The sequence below is a fragment of the Gossypium hirsutum genome, chromosome A10 (assembly GCF_007990345.1).
Source record: "Gossypium hirsutum isolate 1008001.06 chromosome A10, Gossypium_hirsutum_v2.1, whole genome shotgun sequence".
Taxonomy (NCBI): domain Eukaryota; kingdom Viridiplantae; phylum Streptophyta; class Magnoliopsida; order Malvales; family Malvaceae; genus Gossypium; species Gossypium hirsutum.
The window spans coordinates 90,537,278-90,551,699 of record NC_053433.1 but is presented as its reverse complement, the minus strand read 5'-3'; the positions used below and the strand labels follow the sequence as shown (position 1 = coordinate 90,551,699).

The 14,422-nt window shown below is 41.2% G+C and overlaps 1 non-coding gene across 1 annotated transcript; it reads left to right on the top strand.

Annotated features, from left to right (window-relative positions):
• The first annotated feature begins 4,124 nt into the window (after positions 1 to 4,124).
• Positions 4,125 to 4,230, top strand: LOC121209025 (small nucleolar RNA R71). Its single transcript, XR_005904143.1, has one exon. It is a non-coding gene; the product is annotated as a small nucleolar RNA R71 (small nucleolar RNA).
• The last annotated feature ends 10,192 nt before the right edge of the window (positions 4,231 to 14,422 follow it).

Sequence of the window (14,422 nt, the reverse complement as noted above, 5' to 3'; positions counted from 1 at the left end):
TCGAATCGAGTAAGGCGCTCAAAGATGTCAACGTATGAAGCCGCTGCATGAACTGGACGAGAGGGGGGTGGTGGCTGAGTCAGTGGATCTTCATAATGTAGAGGGACATCATCAGGAATGTCCTTTGGGTCCTTCTCCTCGGTTGACTGGGCGAGACGGTACTGAGGGGGGATGTGCCACGTCGTTTCTCGATCATCCTCATACTTAGCATGCTCGAGATGTCCTGTGGGGACATCTGGCTAATGAGAGTGAGGGAGGATGATTGGGCTGCTGTATTGAGGAGCTCGAAGTGCCGAGCCAATCGAGTCACATAGGGCCTGATACAGATGACCCCCTCCTGTGCCGCTCCGTCTGATGGCGAATGGCGAATGGCGAAGGCAATAAAGTAGGTGAGGTCGATGACGTGCCCGTTCGCCATACTCCATAAGAAATAGGCGTCATGGGTGGTGACGACACCGGTGCTCTCTCGTCTCCCTATCAGAGTGTTAGCCAATATGGCGTGTAGATACCTCAAGGAAGGAGGGAGAGCCAATGCCTTGGAGCAACTAGGATTGTAGGTGGCTGAGGCAGGGACGAGGTCCCTCTAGCATTTTGAGGGGGAGTAGTGGATGTGGCGATGGAGGGTGTTGAGTTAATTATTATCCATGAATTCCTCCGTGTATAGCCCTAGTGAAATCCCAAACTCGGGTATGCTCAACTGGCGTATTAGACCACCAAGGCAGAACTGGACCATTCCAAGATCGTCGAAGTTTGTCATGATGGTCTGAAGATGGAACGTCGACCAGAGTTCTAATGTGAACTCGAGACACGTCGACTCGACGATCTCAAAGAAGAGCCCCCACGGGTTAGTCGTTAGGAGGGCTTGAACAGCGTCAGCCAATTGAATCTGCTTGAGTGTGGCCCAGTCAATGTAGCGACCCACACCTAGGGGTCAGCCCGTAATATCTGATATAATTCCTCTTGGGGTCCCAAGGGAACATGGAGGACTGGGTGCCTAATCTCTGTGGTAGGACCTGAGGATGACGCTGCTCCTTTCCTCTTATTCGAGGCAAGAACAGCAATCTTCTTACCACGTGAGGACGACATTGTACCTACATTGAAAAATCAAAGTTCAATCAATATGCCTCAAGAATAGTATGGAAAATCAAGGCTAAATATGAATATTTTATGAGATTAACGTACGAGATGATAAAAACTAAAACCACTAAATATATCAAGTTAGAGGATTATGGAAATAATGAATGAATCCATGTGAATAGACATAAATTTCGTGGAAACAAGAAAAAATGGAAGAGTATAGCATAATAGAGTAACTAAAAGGACAAAAAATTTTATTAAACAAGCATTGGTATTTTACTATTCTAACTATGAAAATTCAAAATAGTTCATTATAGCAAAGGAATCATGAAATAAGAAACATATTTAAAGAAAATAGAGAGAAAAGAGTAAACAAACGCAAAAAGAAGAAACTTGGGGCGTCGGAATTGGTGTTGTAGGCAGTGCACGGGCATGGGGTAAGGCGTGTGGAGTTGTAGCGGCTAGGGTTAGGGATTTTTAGGGAGGGAGATGATGAATAGTGAGGTGTTTATATAGATTTTGGGGCACACGGTGTTGGGACACACCCGTGTGCCCTAATTTTTGCCCATGTGTTTCACGAATTTTGAATTTGGGCGCGTCTGACATTCGGCCCACGCTTGTGTGGCCTGGGCGTATAGGCGCACACGGCCATGTCTTACTTCGTTCGCTTCTCCCAACCCCGTGTACATAGGTCTAAGCCCGTGTTTGTTTTGACAGTGTCGACCACAAGTGGAGGGCACGGGCGTGTCGCACGCTCGTATTACATTCTCAGTTTCAACCATGGTTTCAAGGCACGGGCGTGTCTCATATCCGTGTTGTTTTGGCATTTTCACCCATGGCCGTGCGTAACTTATCACATCCCGTGTTGGGGAAAAATCTTGCCCTATTTTCACACGGTCGTGTCTCCACCTATGGTGTGAGCATGGTCTAAGGCACGCCCGTGTGCCTGGCCATGTGGATAGGAAAACCCTGTGTTTCAAGGCTTAGTTAATAGGTTAGATGTGAAAAACTAGAATTTAAATAAGTCATTATTGTTAATGCTCGGGTTGCCTCCCGAGAAGCACCTCTTTATAGTCTTAAGCTGGACTTACCTCTCTTCTGCATGGTCAAGGTGGTGCGAGGAGTTTACACTCATTATCCCTGCTATCAACTTTATCAACATAAGGTTTAAGATGAGTATTGTTTACCTTAAAAGTACCGAATTTGGGATGAATTACCTCAACTGTACCATATGGGAAAATACTGAGTACCGTAAGAGGAATTTATTCATTAGGTTCAGAAGTGGTAATGCGAGGATCTACTGCATCTAGTAGTACTTTATGTCCAACCTTAAGTTGATTTGGTGAGGTATTGAGCTCATCCTGCCTCAGTTTCAGTTTATCGGGTGTTCTCCGTTTCTATGTCCGCCATTCATCTAACTCCTTAATTTGTAGCCTTCGTTTTTCATAGGTAAGTCATTTGTTGTTGTTTGAACACAACTCATATGCGTTCTTCGTAACTGTTTCCTGTACAGAGGGTTTCACCACATGATCAGTACCAGTAGAATGATTTACACAACCACCTTTAATTTTCGATGTGTTACTCAAATTACGAGCTTGAAGGGTGATTGTTTCGTCTCCCCCACGAAGTGTGAGTTCACCTGTGCCAACATCAATAATGGTTCTAGCAGTTGCTAAAAAGGGTCGTCCTAAAATTAAAGGTGTGTTACTATCCTCTTCCATGTCTAGAACAACAAAGTCTATTGGGTATATAAATTTATCGATCTTAACAAGAACATATTCAATGATACCCCTAAGAAATCTAATGGTTTTATTAGCCAATTAAATGCTCATCCTAGCTTGTTTGGGTTTCCCAAGACCTAGCTGTTTAAACATTTATAAGGCATAACATTAATGCTTGCCCCTAAGTCAACCAATGCATGATGAACATCTAAACTACCAATTAAACAAGGAATCGTAAAACTCCCTGGATCTTTCAATTTGTTGGGTAGCTTATTCTGTAATATGGCTGAGCAAACTGCATTCAATTCCACATGCGGCGCCTCATCCAACTTTTGTTTATTTGTTAAAAGCTCCTTTAAGAATTTGACTGCGTTTGGCATCTTCGAAAGGACTTCAATAAACGGTAAGTTTATATGTAGTTTCTTTAAAAGTTTAAGGAATTTACCAAATTGTTCGTCTGATCAGTCTTTCCTTGTCACATTGGTGTTTGGCACACGAGGTTTATATTCTGTACTCACCGGCTTTAGGTTATTTTGGCCTACCCCATTCTTACCTTTGCTTACCATCATTTCTGGCCTTGGTTTTGCAAGTAACCCTTCCTCATCTTAAATGAAAATCACGTTGAGTTGCTCCCTTGGGCTAGATTTGGTGTTGCTTGGCAGGCTAGCTTGTGGTCGTTCAGAAATTAACTTAGTGAGCTGTCCAATCTGAGTTTCGAGCCCCTAGATTGATGCTTGTTGATTTTTGAGTGCTGTCTCAGTATTCTGAAAACGAGTTTCTAACACCGAGATGAATTTGGTTAGCATCGCCTCAAGGTTTAGCTTCTTTTCTTGCTGGTAAGGTGGTTGTTGAAAACCCGGAGGATGTTGTGGCCTTTGATTTCCTTGACCGCCCCACGAGAAATTGGGATGGTTCCTCCAACCTGTATTATAAGTGTTACTATATGGGTTATTTTGGGGTCTAGAGTTATTGTTACCCATATATTGGACTTGTTCCTCCTCAATGCTAGGGTTGAAGGGTTGATATTCTGTGCATGCTCCTCCTCCATTCGAATCGCACCTCATCACTGGATGTACCTGAGTAGAACCACACAAACTGTCAATCTTTTTATTTAAGAGTTCTACTTGGTTAGCTAGCATAGTAACAGAGTTCGACTTTGTTCTCATAACTTGCCACTGATAGTTATTCTGTGACATCTCCCCAATAAATTAGCAAGCCACTTCAAGTGTCTTATTATTGATAGTTCCTCCAGCGGCTGCATCAATCATTTGCCGAGTCGAAGGATTCAGGCCATTATGAAACGTTTGAACCTGTAGCCAAAGTGGTAACCCATGGTGAGGGCACCTTCTCAAAAGGTCCTTGTATCTCTCCCATGCATTGTAGAGTGTTTCTAAATTCATCTGTACAAAAGAAGAGATATCATTATGTAATTTGGTTATTTTAGCCGGCGGAAAATATTTTAATAAAAACTTTTCGGTCATTTGCTCCAAAGTACTGATTGACCCTCGTGGTAAAGAGTTCAACCATTGTTTAGCCGTATTCCTTAACAAAAAGGGAACAACCGAAGGCGAATGGCGTCATCAGAAATGCCATTAGTTTTAAAGGTATCGTAAAATTCTAGGAAATTTGCCAAGTGAGCATTGGGATCCTCGTCCTGCAAACCATCAAACTGAACAAATTGTTGTATCATTTGAATTGTGTTAGGTTTTAGTTCAAAATTATTTGCAGCAATAGCAGGTCTAACTATACTTGACTCAGTTCCTGTTAAATTAGGGTCAGCATAATCATACATAATGCCTGGAGCAGGATTCTAATTTACTAGATCAGCAGCAATCGCAGGAGGTAGCGGATTTTCTTGGTTTTCAACCATCTCCTGGGTTGTGGTTGAAGTATCATCCTCTTGCTCGTCCTTTGCGTATCTTAGGCTTCCCCTTATTTCTCTCCGATTTCAGCGAACTGTGTGGTCGATCTCACCATCAAAAAGTAGTGGTCCTGACGGGTTTCTTCTGGTCATAAACTAGAAAAACCTGTCAGAAGAAAATAAATGAAGAATTACAAAAGAAAATAAAAAGTTAAATTACAATAAAAGTAAAATGACTAAAGCAATAAAAATCGAGTGTTCCTAATATCCTAGTTCCCCGGCAACGGTGCCAAAAACTTGATTGTGTGATATTCGTAATAGGTTTTAAAGATTTATAAATGAAACGTTCTTGAGACTAACTTATTATCACGATTAAGGCAAGTGTACCTATCAAACAGTAGTATCGTTCAGCAAGACCAGATTGTCAAACCCAAAGGAACTATGAGTACTAGTATTTACTTCCTTTTTATTATCTAGCCTAAAAATTAAGAGGATTGGTTATCTAAACTAATTACTAACTAAGAATACATAGAAAGAAAACTTGGGAAAATACTTTTGGGAAAATTTGATTGATTGAGACAATACCTAAGGATAAATCCACCTAGACTTCACTTGTTATTTGACTCTGAATCAGACGATTTATTCATTTGACTTGATCCGTAGAAATCCCTAAGTTATATTATTATCTCTCTCGAGACTAATAACGCCTAACCCTAGGTTGGATAATTGAAATATCTTTCTAATTAACACCCTAGAATTGCATTAACTCGATCTATGGATTCCCTTATTAGGTTTCACCCTAATCCGACAAAATCTTGTCACTCTATCTCTAGGCGTGCAATCAACTCTGCTTAATTATGACAATTTTACTCTTAAACAGGGACTATTCCTCCTCTGAATAAGAGCGTCAACTTGAATCAATATCCTGAAATATTAAAATAAGAATTAAGAACACTTAATTAAGAACAAGTCAAATATTTATCACACAATTCAAATAATAATAACAAGATCTGTCTTAGGTTTCATTCCCCTTAGGTATTTAGAGGGTTTAGTTCATATTTATGAAAGAAAACATCTCAAAAGCATAAAGATAACAAAACATAAGAAAGCCTAAAACTCCTGAAGGAACTTGAAGGGAGATCTCCAATCTTGATGATGAATCCGGCTCTTAAGATGGATCAATCAGCTTTCTTTGAGTAATTCCTTGCTTCCTACTCTGCGTCCCCTTCTTAAGTGCCTCCTTAGGTGTTTAAATATGCTTTTTGTAACACCCCGAACCCGAGACCGACACTGGAGTCGAACACGAGGTGTTAACAGACTTTAAACCCCTTATAAAAATATTTCCCAGACACTACCAATCTGCGTACTAGTCGCTTTAAAAATCATATCTTGAGTTTCACAACTTGAAAATCAGTTTCATGATTTTTCCCTGAAACTAGACTCATATGCCCATCTACATATTTTTTTCTAGAATTTTTGGTCGGGCCAATTAGTAAAGTTTATTAGTCAAAATACCCCATGTTACAGGGATCGACTACCCTGACCTTTGCGCATTACGACTATGATATCTCCTTGTACAGGGCTCCAATACTGATGCCGTTTGTTTCTATAGAAACTATACTCAGAGAGGAATCTATCCATATATGGTATGACTCCTAATTATCTCTGGTTAATTTCTAATAAATTTCCAAAGTCGGAACAGGAAATCCAGAAACCGTTCTGGCCCTGCCTCACGAGAACCTGAATATCTCTTAACATACTATCCGTATGATTGTTTTGTTACTTTCCTATGAAAGTAGATTCATCAAGGTTTGTTTACATAATTTATTCACTATTTAATTACCTTCCTACTATTTTTAGTGATTTTCCAAATCTACATCACTGCTGCTGTCAGCATCTGCCTTTAAGGTAGACTTTACATATTTCATGGTTTCCATGATTCATCTAGCCCTTTTTGCATAAATAGCACAATTTATGAAAGTGATTAACCATCCCCATGGCCAATCCTTGTCAAGCATATCCACACCAAATGATTATAACAATATACTCAAACACATATAAGCCATTTTCGCATGGCTATCCAAAATTTATACAAGTCCAAAGGGTCCACGACCCACAACAAACGGGTAGTCCTATACATGCCATTTCGAAGTTCAACCAAAATTGTACCAAAAGGGGGCTTTGATAGTGTGGGCGACTTTGACCTCAAGATCCCGAGTCCGATAGCTGGAGAACCAAATCTATAAAACAGAGGAGCAATGAAACGGAGTAAGCAATTTATGCTTAGTAAGTTTTGAGCAAGGAATTCCAGCACAACAAAAGTATAGCATTCATATAGCTAAACGGATAATTTCATATGCACAAATTTACAATATCGTACTTGCTTCACATTATCAACCCTTATGTACATACACAAAAGATCAACTCAGCCAAAGGCCGGTAGCTCGTTTATCAACTGAGCGAATACTTATTTGTAAGGGCTCAACTAAATTCAAGCACATACGAAACATACCTCAATGTTGGGATGTTTCGAGAGTATTAACTGGAATTTTACAGCAAGTTCATTCATTCCCAAATCACGTACCTTCGGAATTTAACCGGATATAGCTCCTCGTTCAAATGCCTTCGGGACATAGCCCGGTTATAGTAATTCGCACAAATGCCTTCGGGACTTAACCCGGATTTAGTAACTCGCACAAATGCCTTCGGGACTTAACCCGGATTTAGTAACTCGCACAAATGCCTTCGGGCTTAGCCCGGAATTAGTATCTCGCACAAATGCCTTCGGATCTTAGTCCGAATATGGTCACTTAGCACAAAGCCTTCGGGACTTAGCCCGGACATCACTCAAATAACCATGCACATTTAATCATAAATCATGGCACATTCGTATTTCATTTTCGTTAGCAAAACTCAAACACAAGACACTTATCATTCTTGCAATTTCGGCTCAATAGCCACACACACAAAGAGCATGATTTTGATTTGCTTAAAACATGATCTAATCAAATCTTAATTTAAGCTCTCTTACTCAAGAACTTACCTCGGGTGTTGTCGAACGATTCCGATAGCTATTCGACCACTTTTTCCTTCCCTTTATCGGATTTAGTTCCCCTTTGCTCTTGAGCTTAATTAAACAAATAAATTGATTTAATCATTTGAGCATCGAAAAGAGGAACACAAGGCACTTAGCCCATATTTATACATTAGACATTAAAGTCACATATGTACGGAATCATGAATCAAACTCAACATTTTAGCTAATTTTTCCCCCTTGGCCGAATATGCATGTCTATTTTGGGGCCGATTTCAACACTTAATACATTCTACAAGTATGGTCACTTGTATTGACTAAACACCCTTTTGTTTCAAGTTCAAAACTTGGCTAATACACACATATACACACTAGTAAAGCATCCTCTCCCTTTCCATCAATTTAACACATGCATTGCTCATTAACATGCAAAAGTTATATTCGGCCTTAGCACACAACTTGCTAGCCGATTCTTCTCCATTTAGCAACCAATGCACATATGTGCTCACTCAAAAATGCTAAAAAGGAGGTTCAAGAATCATCAAGCCACCATCACATGCATCATTAACAAGCTTCATATTTAGCATGCAATGGCATTAACACAAACTCCACCTAGGCCGAATCTTAACTCATCCTCATGCCTCATCACCACAACATCAAACATCAACCAAGAATGATGCATCCATGGCCGAGTGTCATTTCCATCACATAGCAAGATTTAGACCATGGGCTAGGTAGAACTCAAGCTAACAACTAAAACATGCATGCATCTCATGGAACATCATCAAACATACCTTAGCCTAGCTACATGCATGGCCGAACCTCTTCAACCTTTCTTCTTCCTTCCTCCTTAAAATTTTTGGCCAAGGATGAACCAAAGGATGAGCATTTTTTTTCTTTGTTTTTTTTCTTTCTAGTTTCGGCTAAATGAAGATGAGAAAGGATGAACAAAAATTTTCTCCTTTCTTTTCTTTAGCTCACGGCAATGGCGGGGGGAAACAACTACACACATTTTTTTTTTGTATTCATCATACTCCTTTTCATTATTTTATGCCCATGCCCCTTATTTTATTTTTTTCCTACATACCTCACTAGGCCAACATGTTCCCAACATGTTTCCACCCATAGCATGGCCAACCACTAGCTCAAATTTTGGGTAATTTGACATGCAAACCCATCATTTTCACAACATGCATTAATAGACCATTTTAAATTAGCCTATCATATTTTCACCATGTCTCATATCAATCCCTATTTAATAATTTCTCATGCAATTGGCAAAATTGGAGAATGAAACTTCCACATACTCATGTACACACATAATAAGCATAGAATATGGAAATCAATTATTTTTATGACTCGGTTTTGTGGTCCCGAAACCACTTCCCGACTAGGGTTAATTTTGGGCTGTCACAACTCTCCCCCACTTAAGAAATTTTCGTCCCCGAAAATCTTACCGGTAAATAGGTTTGGGTATCGTTCTTTCATCGAGCTCTCGGTTTTCCAAGTAGCTTCCTCGATCCCGTGTTTGAGCCATAACACCTTCACTAACGGAACCCTTTTGTTTCGCAACTCCTTCACTTCACGAGCTAGGATACTCATCGGCTCTTCTTCATAACTCATATCGGCTTGAATTTCAACCTCTGATGGGCTAATTATGTGCGATGGATCAGATCGATAGCGTCGAAGCATCGAAACATGAAAGACGCCGTGAATCTTTTCAAGCTCAGGGGGCAAAATCAATCTATACGCAACCGGACCAACTCGTTCGGAGATTTCGTACGGCCCAATGAATCTCGGGCTCAACTTGCCCTTACGGCCAAACCTGAGTACCTTTTTCCAAGGCAAAACTTTAAGGAACACTTTATCTCCCACCTGATATTCAATGTCCTTTCGTTTCAAATCCGCATACGATTTTTGACGATCTGTGGCTGCTTTCAGACTTTCACGGATTACCTTTACTTTCTGTTCAGCATCCTTAATCAAATCAACTCCAAAAATTTTACTTTCACCGAGCTCGGTCCAAAACAATGGTGTACGGCATTTACGACCGTACAAAGCCTCGTAAGGTGCCATCTTAATACTTGATTGAAAACTATTATTGTAAGCGAATTCAATCAAAGGTAAATACCGTTCCCATGAACCACTGAACTCGAGGATGCAACATCTCAACATATCCTCAAGTATCTGAATTATCCGCTCAGATTGACCATCGGTTTGGGGATGAAAAGCAGTGCTAAATGTAGCTTGGTACCCAAAGCTTCTTGCAATTTCCTCCAAAATCGCGAGGTGAATCTCGGATCTCTATCCGACACGATAGAAATAGGTACCCCGTGTAATCTCACAATCTGAGAAACATACAATTCGGCTAGTTTATCCAATGAAAAATCCGTACACACGGGGATAAAGTGAGCCGACTTAGTCAGTCTATCAACAACAACCCAAATCGCATCCTTCTTACTTGTTGAGAATGGCAGTCCGGACACAAAGTCTATTGTGACTCGATCCCATTTCCACTCGGGTATCATGATCGGCTGAAGTAATCCTGAAGGCACTTGATGTTCTGCTTTCACTTGTTGACATATTAAACATCTCGAAACAAAGTCGGAGATGTCTCGTTTCATACCATGCCACCAAAACCAACGTTTCAAATCGTTGTACATTTTCGTACTCCCCGGGTGACTTGACATTCGGCTACATTGGGCTTCGTTCAGAATCATCGAAATGAGTTCCAAATTCCTTGGAACACACAAACGACTTCTGAACCTCAAACAATCATCATCATCAATTTGAAACTCCGATTCCTTGTTCGGAACACACTCAGCCCGTTTTGCAACCAATTCATCATCGACTTTCTGAGCTTCACGAATTTGATGAGTCAATAATGGTTTGGCTTTTAATTCAGCTACTAACACATTGTCGGGTAGAACAGACAAATGCACATTCATCGCTCGTAAAGCAAACAATGACTTCCGGCTTAAGGCGTCCGCAACCACATTAGCCTTTCCCGGGTGGTAATCAATGACAAGCTCGTAATCTTTCAACAACTCAAGCCAACGTCTTTGTCGCAGATTCAAGTCTCACTGAGTCATCAAATATTTGAGACTTTTGTGATCCGAAAATACATGGCACTTCTCACCAAACAAATAATGTCGCCATATTTTTAAAGCAAATACGATGGCAGCTAGTTCAAGATCATGGGTCGGATAATTTTTTCTCATGTGGCTTTAATTGTCTCGACGCATAGGCCACCACTCGACTTTCTTGCATCAATACGCAACCCAACCCAAGTAGGGATGCGTCACTATAAATGACAAACTCTTTGCCTAATTCAGGTTGCACTAAAATTGGAGCTTCAGTCAAATAAGTTTTTAGTTGATCAAAACTTTTCTGACATTTCTCCGTCTATTCGAACTTAACATCCTTTTGAAGTAGCTTCGTCATTGGTGTGGCTATCATCGAGAAACCTTTGACAAATCGTCGGTAATAACCGGTGAGTCCCAGGAAGCTCCGAACTTCGGTGATATTTCTTGGAGGCTTCCAGTTAAGTATGGCTGAAATTTTGTTCGGGTCAACTCGAATACCTGATGCGGATACCACATGACCCAAGAAGCTAACCTCTCTTAACCAGAACTCACACTTATTGAACTTAGCATATAACTGCTTATCCCGCAAAATTTGCAACACCAGTCTCAGGTGCTCAGCATGTTCGGTCTCATCTCTTGAATAGACCAAGATGTCATCAATGAACACAACTACGAACCGATCCAAATATGGTCTGAAGATCCGATTCATCAAATCCATAAATACCGCAGGGGCATTAGTGAGCCCAAACGGCATCACTAAGATCTCGTAGTGACCATATCTCGTTCTGAAGGCAGTTTTGGGTATGTCCGAATCTCGAATTCGCAACTGATAATAGCCCGATCTCAAATCTATTTTTGAGAACACTGAGGCTCCCTTCAGTTGGTCGAACAAATCATCGATACGTGGTAACGGATATTTGTTCTTTATCGTCACTTCATTCAGTTGACGATAGTCAATGCACAACCTCATGGTTCCGTCCTTCTTTTTCACGAACAATACTGGTGCACCCCAAGGTGAGAAACTTGGTCGAGCAAAACCTCTATCCGTCAATTCTTGCAACTGAGCTTTCAACTCTTTTAACTTGGTTGGTGCCATACGATACGGAGCTATCGAAATCGGCGTAGTCCCAGGTACAAGCTCAATACCAAACTCTACCTCCCGAACAGGTGGTAAACCCAGTAATCCTTCAGGAAAAACATCCGGGTATTCACAGATTCGGGTTTCTTGTCTAATTCTTTGTCATCCAGTACATACGCAAGGTATGCTTCACACCCTTTTCTTACATATTTCTGGGCCAACATTGCTGATATTACAGCTGGCATCCCCTCCAAGTCCGTAGACTTAACTCGGATTACTTCGTTATTTCCGCACCTCAAATCAATAGTCTTGCTTTTGCAATTCACAACCGCATCATGCGCGGTCAACCAATCCGAACCAAGAATAACATCAAATTCATCAAACGGCAAAAGCATCAAGTCCGCCGGAAAACAGGAACCTCGAATTTCTAGGGGACATTTCTTACACACTTTGTCGACAAGCACGTAACGACCCAAGGGATTTGACACCTGAATTACGAATTCAGTAGACTCAATAGGTAAAGTCTTACTGGATGCTAAGGTTTCACATATGTAAGAATGAGTAGAACCAGGGTCAATCAAAGCAATTACATTAGTATCCAAGAGAGTAAAAGTACCAGTAATAACATCAGGCGAAGAAGCATCCTCGCGGGCACGTATAGCATAAGCTCTAGCAGGCGCACGAGCCTCGGATCTGGTCGTAGCATCTCTAGATCCTCTCTGACCACCACCAGCATTGCCCGTATTTTCAGATGGTCTACCTCGAGCAGTGGTAGCACCCGGTTTCCCACTCTGATTTACATTCTGTTCAAACAACCTCGGGCAATCTTTAATGAAGTGGTCAACTGATCCGCACTTGTAACAGGAGCGGTCAGGGAATCTACAACTCCCCGAATGCCATTTACCGCAATATTGACATTTCATTCTGTCTCGACGTTCATCCCCAACACTGGCGACCGAAGTGCCTCGTGTACCCACAGGGGGTCGATCACGATCTCGTCTAAAAAGGCCCGAAGTGCCTCTCGACCAGCCCACATCATCTCGAAATTTCTTCGATGCCTGTTGAAGAGACTTTCCCGAGGATCTTTTACGAAACTCTCCAGTTCCCTCATCAACTTTTTGTTTTTCTTTTCTAAGCTCTTCGGCTTTACAAGCTCGCTCGACAAGTACTACGAACTCTCGTATTTCAAGAACGCCAACGAACATTTTTATATCTTCATTCAGCCCATCCTCGAAGCGTTTACACATAATAGCCTCGGACGAAACACATTCCCGAGCGTATCTACTAAGTCTAACAAATTTTCGTTCGTAATCAGTAACTGACATAGAACCTTGCTTAAGCTCAAGAAATTCCTTCCGTTTTTGATCAACAAATCTCTGACTGATATACTTTTTTCGAAACTCAGTTTGCAAAAACTCCCAAGTTACTTGCTCTCGGGGCACAACAGAAGTCAGAGTACTCCACCAATAGTAGGCAGAATCGCGTAGCAAGGAGATAGTACACTTTAGGCATTCATCGGGTGTACAAGATAGCTCATCGAGTACCCGGATAGTGTTGTCCAACCAAAATTCAGCTTGCTCGGCATCGTCGCTATCCGTAGCCTTAAATTCAGTAGCCCCATGTTTTCGGATTCTGTCAACTGGGGGCTTATTTGACCTTATTTGGTCAGTTACCGGAGGTATTGTAGGTGCGGGGGTGGTATTAGTTGGGAATGGAGGTTGTGGGACAGCCGTATTAGTTCGAATGTATTGGTTGAACCAATCATTCATCACGCTATAGAAAGCTTGTCTAGCTTCATCATTCGGGTTACTAGCATTAGGTTGAGAGTCTGCCGGTGCTGTCCCTTGTGCGGGAGCAAGCGCTACACTCTCAAGATCATCAGCTACCTCTCGGTCGGGATCAGGATCCATTACTATAAATAAACACATTTACAATTGTCAGAAATCACCACACTATCAAGTAATCACATAAAATGGCATGTATAGCTAGACCCAACGCATTACGGTAGTCCTAGAATCAACTAAACCGTAGCTCTGATACCAATCAAATGTAACACCCCGAACCCGAGACCGACACTGGAGTGGAACACGAGGTGTTAACAGACTTTAAACCCCTTATAAAAATATTTCCCAGACACTGCCAATCTGCGTACTAGTCGCTTTAAAAATCATATCTTGAGTTTCACAACTCGAAAATCAGTTTCGTGATTTTTCCCTGAAAATAGACTCATATGCCCATCTACATATTTTTTTCTATAAGTTTTGGTCGGGCCAATTAGTACAGTTTATTAGTCAAAGTCTCCCATGTTACAGGGATCGACTACCCTGACCTTTGCGTATTACGACTTGGATATCTCCTTGTACAGGGCTCCAATACTGATGCCGTTTATTTCTATAGAAACTAGACTCAGAGAGGAATCTATCCATATATGATATGACTCCTAATTATCTCCGGTTAATTTGTAATGAATTTCCAAAGTCGGAACAGGAAATCCAGAAACCGTTCTGGCCCTGTCTCACGAGAACCTGAATATCTCTTAACATACAATCCGTATGATTGTTTCGT